A 6,441-nucleotide genomic window follows, 5' to 3' on the forward strand; every position below is an offset into this window, starting at 1 on the left:
GCAGTCACGGAGCTCTAGTCTGCAGGGCCTGGAGGCTCCGGGGCGGGGCCGCTGATCTGCTCAGCTCGGGGCAGGAGCGTCCTCGCTGTCCTGGGCCCTCCCGGCCTCTGCCTGTCCCGGGGGAGGCTGGATCCTGGGCTGTGTCCCGGCGCCCTGTGCTCCGGGCCTGCGCTGTTGGATTCGCTCCCCCGCCCGCAGCCCCCTCCGCGGAGCCGCCCCCGAACCCCCCAGCTTCTCCCGCCCCCGCCCCGCAGCCCCCTCCGCGGAGCCGCCCCCGAGCCCCCCAGCTGCTCCCCCCGCAGCCCCCTCCGCGGAGCCGCCCCCGAGCCCCCCGAGCTGCTCCGGGTCCCACCGTGCGCGCTGCAGCCCTTAGGGAGCTCGGCGCATCTCCCGGGCGCAGGTGTCTGTTAGTGTCCCGGGCCCGAGGGCATCCCCGCCCTCCTGGGTCCTGCTCCACCTCCCCGCGAGCCCCTTTCCGCCCGGGAAGGTCGGTGCAGCTCCTGCGTCTCCGGGACGGGGCTCTCCTGTCCTGGGGACACTCGCCCCGGCCTCAGCCCGGCTCCTCGCGGGCCCCTCCCCCTTGGAGGCCTTTTGTTCTTTATTTCTTTTTCCCGTCTTCCTACCTTGATAGAAGCGCGAACTCCTCTCACTGTAGCGTTCCAGCTGGTCTCTCTTTAAATCTCAGGCCGAATTCGTAGGTTTTCAGGATGATTTGAAGGTTATCTAGGTAATTTGGTGGGGACAGGTGACTTGGGGACCCTACTCTTCCGCCGTCTTGCCCCTCCTCCTCTGGGTATCTTTTTTGCTTCACAAATTCTATGCTTATATTACTTGACATTTTAAAATATAGTCCATTTTTTACTTTTTTATACTTTTGTGTATGTGCTAAAATGTCTTAAGTGTAGTGGATATTTTAATATTTCAGTAAATCCATATTCCTGTAACAATGTATTGTGCTTAGCAGGCAACTAGTAAATGTTTAGTGATTGATTACAGATGGTTATGATAAAGAACAAAATAAATGATATCGCAAATTTACAATAATATGCTAATTGAGTCATGAATGTAGTGCAAAAGGAATTAGAGAAGATGGAAATATGAAGAGAGGGATTTCTATGGAATATAGGATTTATAACCAACTGCAGATGAGGGAAAAGATGGTGAATATGGTAGCAGTCCAATGCAGAAAATACCAACATATGGTGGACTTTACTACATTCTGAGGTGGTTGTGTTATGAAATCATAGAAATGTTAGACTTGGAAAAATTACTTAACATCAGTCACCTCAGCCCCCTTTATTTTGTAGATGATGAAACCGAGTTCAAAAAGTGAATCAGGGGATCTCTGCATGGCTCAGCGGTTTGGCACCTGCCTTTAGCCCAGGGCATGATCCTGGAGTCCCGGGATCAAGTTCCACATCAGGCTCCCTGCATGGAGTCTGCTTCTCCTCTGCCTGCATCTCTGCCTCTCTCTCTCTCTCTCATGAATAAAAAAATCCTTAAAAAAAAAAAAGAAGTGAATCAAGTTGCAGAAGGGGTGGGAGAAAGAACTTAAGTTTCCACAGACTTAGGGCTAGGATCTGATCACAGCTTTTCTGATTCCAAGTGCTATGTTCTTCTGGCCATTCCATGAACCATGAAAAGTGAACATGACACGGGCAATGATCAACAAGTACAAATCACATAGAATCTTTTTTCTATGTCGCATTATCTCAACTGCGTTTAGATTCTGCCAGCAAAATCTCTCTTCTGGCTTGTTCTTACTTTATTATATGCTTTCATAGCTGAAGCTCTGTGATCACTTCCACTCCTTGAGATGTGCTACAATAGCTGGATACCTTTAGAGTTTCTACATTATCTTTTCTCTTGAGGAGGAAAAGTTGACTATAATTTGATCAATTGCAAAAGCATGAGGCTAAACATAAGAGAGCATTAATAGGATTGACAGCATTGCATATAGATGGCAAACAAAGGGGTAAGGAAAATGAAGAGCATCATAAATTGCCTGAGTTTTGAGAAACTCCATGGGCAGGAGTAACAAACTGTGAGGGAGAAATCAATGAGCTCATGTCATTTCTTCTTTCTTCTCCTATGTTATTCCAGGGCATTCTGGTTTGCCTCTCAATAACCCTTCTGATTCAGCAGAAAGTTTTGCTTAATCTTCTCATATCAAAATCTAGGGAATTTTAAGGAGACTAGGGAGTTGGAAGCAGTGCTTTGTAAAAGTGAGTTACTGCCTATTTTCTGCAACTACAGTTTAAGGGATTATATTAGATGTGTTTTGACTTTGTGAAGTAAAATTTATGATATGAAATTCACGCAGTCAGTGATTCCCCACAAAGTTGATTTTCTCTTTACTCCCCTTTTTCAGGTAAAATTAGTGTCACCTCTGCTTGCAGAGGCAATGGATGGAGCCAACGAATCTGTGGTATCTGAGTTTGTGTTCCTGGGACTCTCCAATTCATGGGAGATCCAGCTTCTTCTTTTCCTCATTTTCTCTGTGTTCTACATGGCAAGCCTAATGGGAAACCTCCTTATCATGTTCTCTGTGAGAGTTGACCTTACATTGCACTCTCCTATGTACTTCCAGCTGGCAAACCTCTCCTTTCTTGATGTGGGGATTTGCTCTATTGCAGCCCCCAAAATGGTTTATGACCTTTTCAGAAAACACAAAACCATCTCTTTTGGAGGTTGTATACCTTCTTTATTCATGCTATTGGGGGTACAGAAAAGGTGCTGCTCATTGCCATGGCCTTTGACAGATATGTTGCCATATGTAAGCCTCTGCACTACCTGACCATCATGAGCCCATGAACGTGCATTTTGATTTTGGTGGCAGCCTTGGTTCTCGGCCTCATTCACTCCGTGGCCCAACTGGCTTTTGTTGTAGACTTGCCCTTCTGTGGTCCTAATGTATTGGACAGCTTTTATTGTGACCTTCCTCAACTCATTAAACTTGCTTGCACGGAGACCAATAGATTGGAGTTCATGGTCACAGCCAACAGTGGACTCATCTCTGTGGGTTCCTTCTTTATACTGATTATTTCTTACATCATCATTCTGACCATAGTATGGAAGCACTCTTCAGGTGGGTTATCCAAGCCCCTCTCCACTTTGTCAGCTCATGTCACTGTGGTGGTTTTATTCTTTGGGCCATTAATCTTCTTCTACACATGGCCCTTTCTCTCATCACACTTGGACAAATTTCTTGCTATCTTTGATGCAGTTCTCACCTCTTTTCTGAATCCGGTCATCTACACATTCAGGAACAAAGAGATGAAGGTGGCAATGAAAAAACTCTGTCATCAGCTTGTGAATTACAGGAAGATACTCTGAAGATACTCTAAATACTCTAAAGATAAAAAAAATCTGAGCTCTACACTCAATAATCACAGAAAAAAAAGTGATCAACATTTTATATCCCTATTAATTTTATGTACTAGGTTACATTTAGGCAACAACCATGTCTATGTGTATCTCTGAGTACCCTAATTAATGATAAAGGGAGCTAATGTTAGGACTTCTGTGTTTCAGAACCCTATGCTGGATGTTTTATATAAATTATGTTATTATATATTTATGAAAACACTGTGTAGCAAGTACTTTTTTATTTTGGTTTTGGGGGATAATTAAAATTGAAAATGCTTCCTGTTCACCCCTCTTTAATTATAGGGAAATGTCTCAAACCAAAGTTATCACCTTAATCCACCACTTCCAATTGTCTTATCCCTCAAAAGGTGCCAAACAGAGAATGTGTTCGACAATTTAGTATTGGAAATTGGCATGCTATTTCTTTTCACTGTTGTATTTTCATTGCTTTGAATTGGTTAACGGCCTTTACTCAAACTATCTACCAAACTGCCATATGGCAATTGACATATGGCAATTTGACTTTTATCCTCTAAGGATCAGTTTGATTCCTATTAACTCATTCCTTTGGTTACCTAGAGAACTGTTGATTATATAATGGAATTGTGGAATTTTGAACTGGAATTTGAGTATCATTTGTCCCCACCTATTTATTTTATCAATGATAATAGTCAGGCACAGAGATGTTAAACGGTAGATTCAAGGTGAGAATCAAATTTCCACACTCGCCTTCCCCAACTTTATTGAGGAATAATTGTCAAATATAATTGTATACATTTAAAGTGTACATTGTGATAATTTGATATACACATTCACTGTGAAGTTATGACCAAGATCAAGATAATTAACACACCCAACACCTCACATAGTGAGCTCTTTTCTCTTCACTTTAGATTTAAAAAAAAAAATCTAGGCTTACTTACTAAATTGGATTCTTGAGCTTTTCATTAATAGACTATTCCTCTGGCCTGCTATTTATGACTTGATAATAGCAGAAGTAACACAACTGAGGTCATTATTTTCTTCATTTGGTATCGGTTTCATATGATTATATGTTGTTTCCAAGTTCTTTATTTGCAGGCTAACAAGAAATTTCTGGTTATTTTACAACTGCACGATTACTTCATCACTCAAACATGGTCTCATTCAAGGCTTTTATTTATATAACTTACTAAAAAATCAACAATAAAACAGTATTTCCCTCTCTGTATTGCCTTTCAACTCTAATGAACACTCTAAAAGGTGTTCACCATAACTTATCTTGTTGCTACCAAGAATTGGCTGTTATCTTAAGTAACCTTAAGAATCTCATATGTGAATATTACTGCATTCCTTTATCTGTTTCTGGATCATGGTTTCTAAGTCTGAACAGCTGAGGCATTTTAGAAATTTTGGGATCTAGAGATCATATAGTCTAGAAACGAAATCTTTCTGTTCTTTAAACAAACTAAACTATTGATTTAGAAACTAATAACTCTGATAAAGTTGTATTAATGCCTACTTATTTTAAGATTCTTTAAAAATGCCACATATACACTCATATTCTTGTAGCAATTTTTGGTAGATCTTTGTGATGAATCCTTTTTTTAAAAAAAAGATTTGAGAGAGCGAGTGAGCATGAGCAGTGGAGAGGTACAGAGATAGAGGGAGAAGCAGACTCCCCACTGAGCAGGGAGCCCAATGGGGCTCGATCTCAAGACCCTGAAATCATGACCTGAACCAAAGAAGATGCTTAACTAAAAGTCATCAGGCATTCCTGAATCTACCTTCTTTTGTTGTATTTTTTTATTGGAGTTCAATTTGCCAACATAAGCATATAGCACCCAGTGCTCATCCCGTCAAGTGACCTCTCAGTGCCCATCACCCAGTCACGGCATTCCCCTGCCCACCTCCCCTTCCACTACCCCTTGTTTGTCCTCCCAGAGTCAGGAGTCTCTCATGTTCTGTCACCTTCTCTGATATTTCCTTTTTTTAAATAATAAATTTATTTGTTATTGGTGTTCAATTTGCCAACATACAGAATAACACCCAGTGCTAATCCAGTCAAGTGCCCAACTCAGTGCCTGCCACCCAGGCACCCATACCCTCTCCCTTCTCCCTTCCACCACCCCTAGTTTGTTTCCCAGAGTTAGGAGTCTGCCATGTTCTTTATCCCTTTATGATATTTCCCACTTATTTTTTTCCCTTCCCCTTTATTCCTTTAACTAAAATTTATATTCCCCAAATGAATGAGACCATATAATTCTTGTCCTTCTCCGATTGACTTATTTCATTCAAATAATACCCTCCAGTTCCATCCACGTTGAAGCAAATGGTGGGTATTTGTCATTTCTAATGGCTGAGTAATATTCCATTGTATACATAAACCACAGCTTCTTTATCCATTCATCTTTCAATGGACACTGAGGCTCCTTCCACAGTTTGGCTATTGTGGGCAATGCTGCTATAATCATCGGGGTGCAGGTGTCCTGGCGTTTCATTGCATCTGAATCTTTGGGGTAAATCCCCAACAGTGCAATTGCTGGGTCGTAGGGCAGGTCTATTTTTAACTCTTTGAGGAACCTCCACACAGTTTTCCAGAGTGGCTGCGCCAGTTCACATTCCCACCAACAGTGCAAGAGGGTTCCCGTTTCTCCACATCCTCTCCAACATTTGTTGTTTCCTGCCTTGTTAATTTTCCCCATTCTCACTGGTGTGAGGTGGTCTCACTGTGGTTTTGATTTGTATTTCCCTGATGGCAAGTGATGCAGAGCATTTTCTCATGTGCATGTTGGCCATGTCTATGTCTTCCTCTGTGAGATTTCTGTTCATTTCTTTTGCCCATTTCATAATTGGATTGTTTCTTTCTTGGGTGTTGAGTTTAGTAAGTTCTTTATAGATCTTGGATACTAGCCCTTTATCTGAACGTCATTTGCAAATATCTTATCCCATTCTGTAGGCTGTCTTTTAGTATTGTTAACTGTTTCTTTTGCGGTGCAGGGGCTTCTATCTTGATTAAGTTTTGATTATGTCCCAATAGTTCATTTTTGCAGTCTGTGTTTTTTTTAATAATAATTTATTTTTATTGGTGTT

General features: G+C 41.8%; 1 pseudogene; it reads left to right on the forward strand.

Annotated features, from left to right (window-relative positions):
• Nucleotides 1–2,404: 2,404 nt before the first annotated feature.
• Nucleotides 2,405–3,336, forward strand: LOC119878963 (annotated as a pseudogene).
• The last annotated feature ends 3,105 nt before the right edge of the window (nt 3,337–6,441 follow it).

The sequence above is a fragment of the Canis lupus genome, unplaced genomic scaffold, assembly GCF_011100685.1.
Source record: "Canis lupus familiaris isolate Mischka breed German Shepherd unplaced genomic scaffold, alternate assembly UU_Cfam_GSD_1.0 chrUn_S2158H2358, whole genome shotgun sequence".
Classification (NCBI taxonomy): Eukaryota; Metazoa; Chordata; class Mammalia; order Carnivora; family Canidae; genus Canis; species Canis lupus.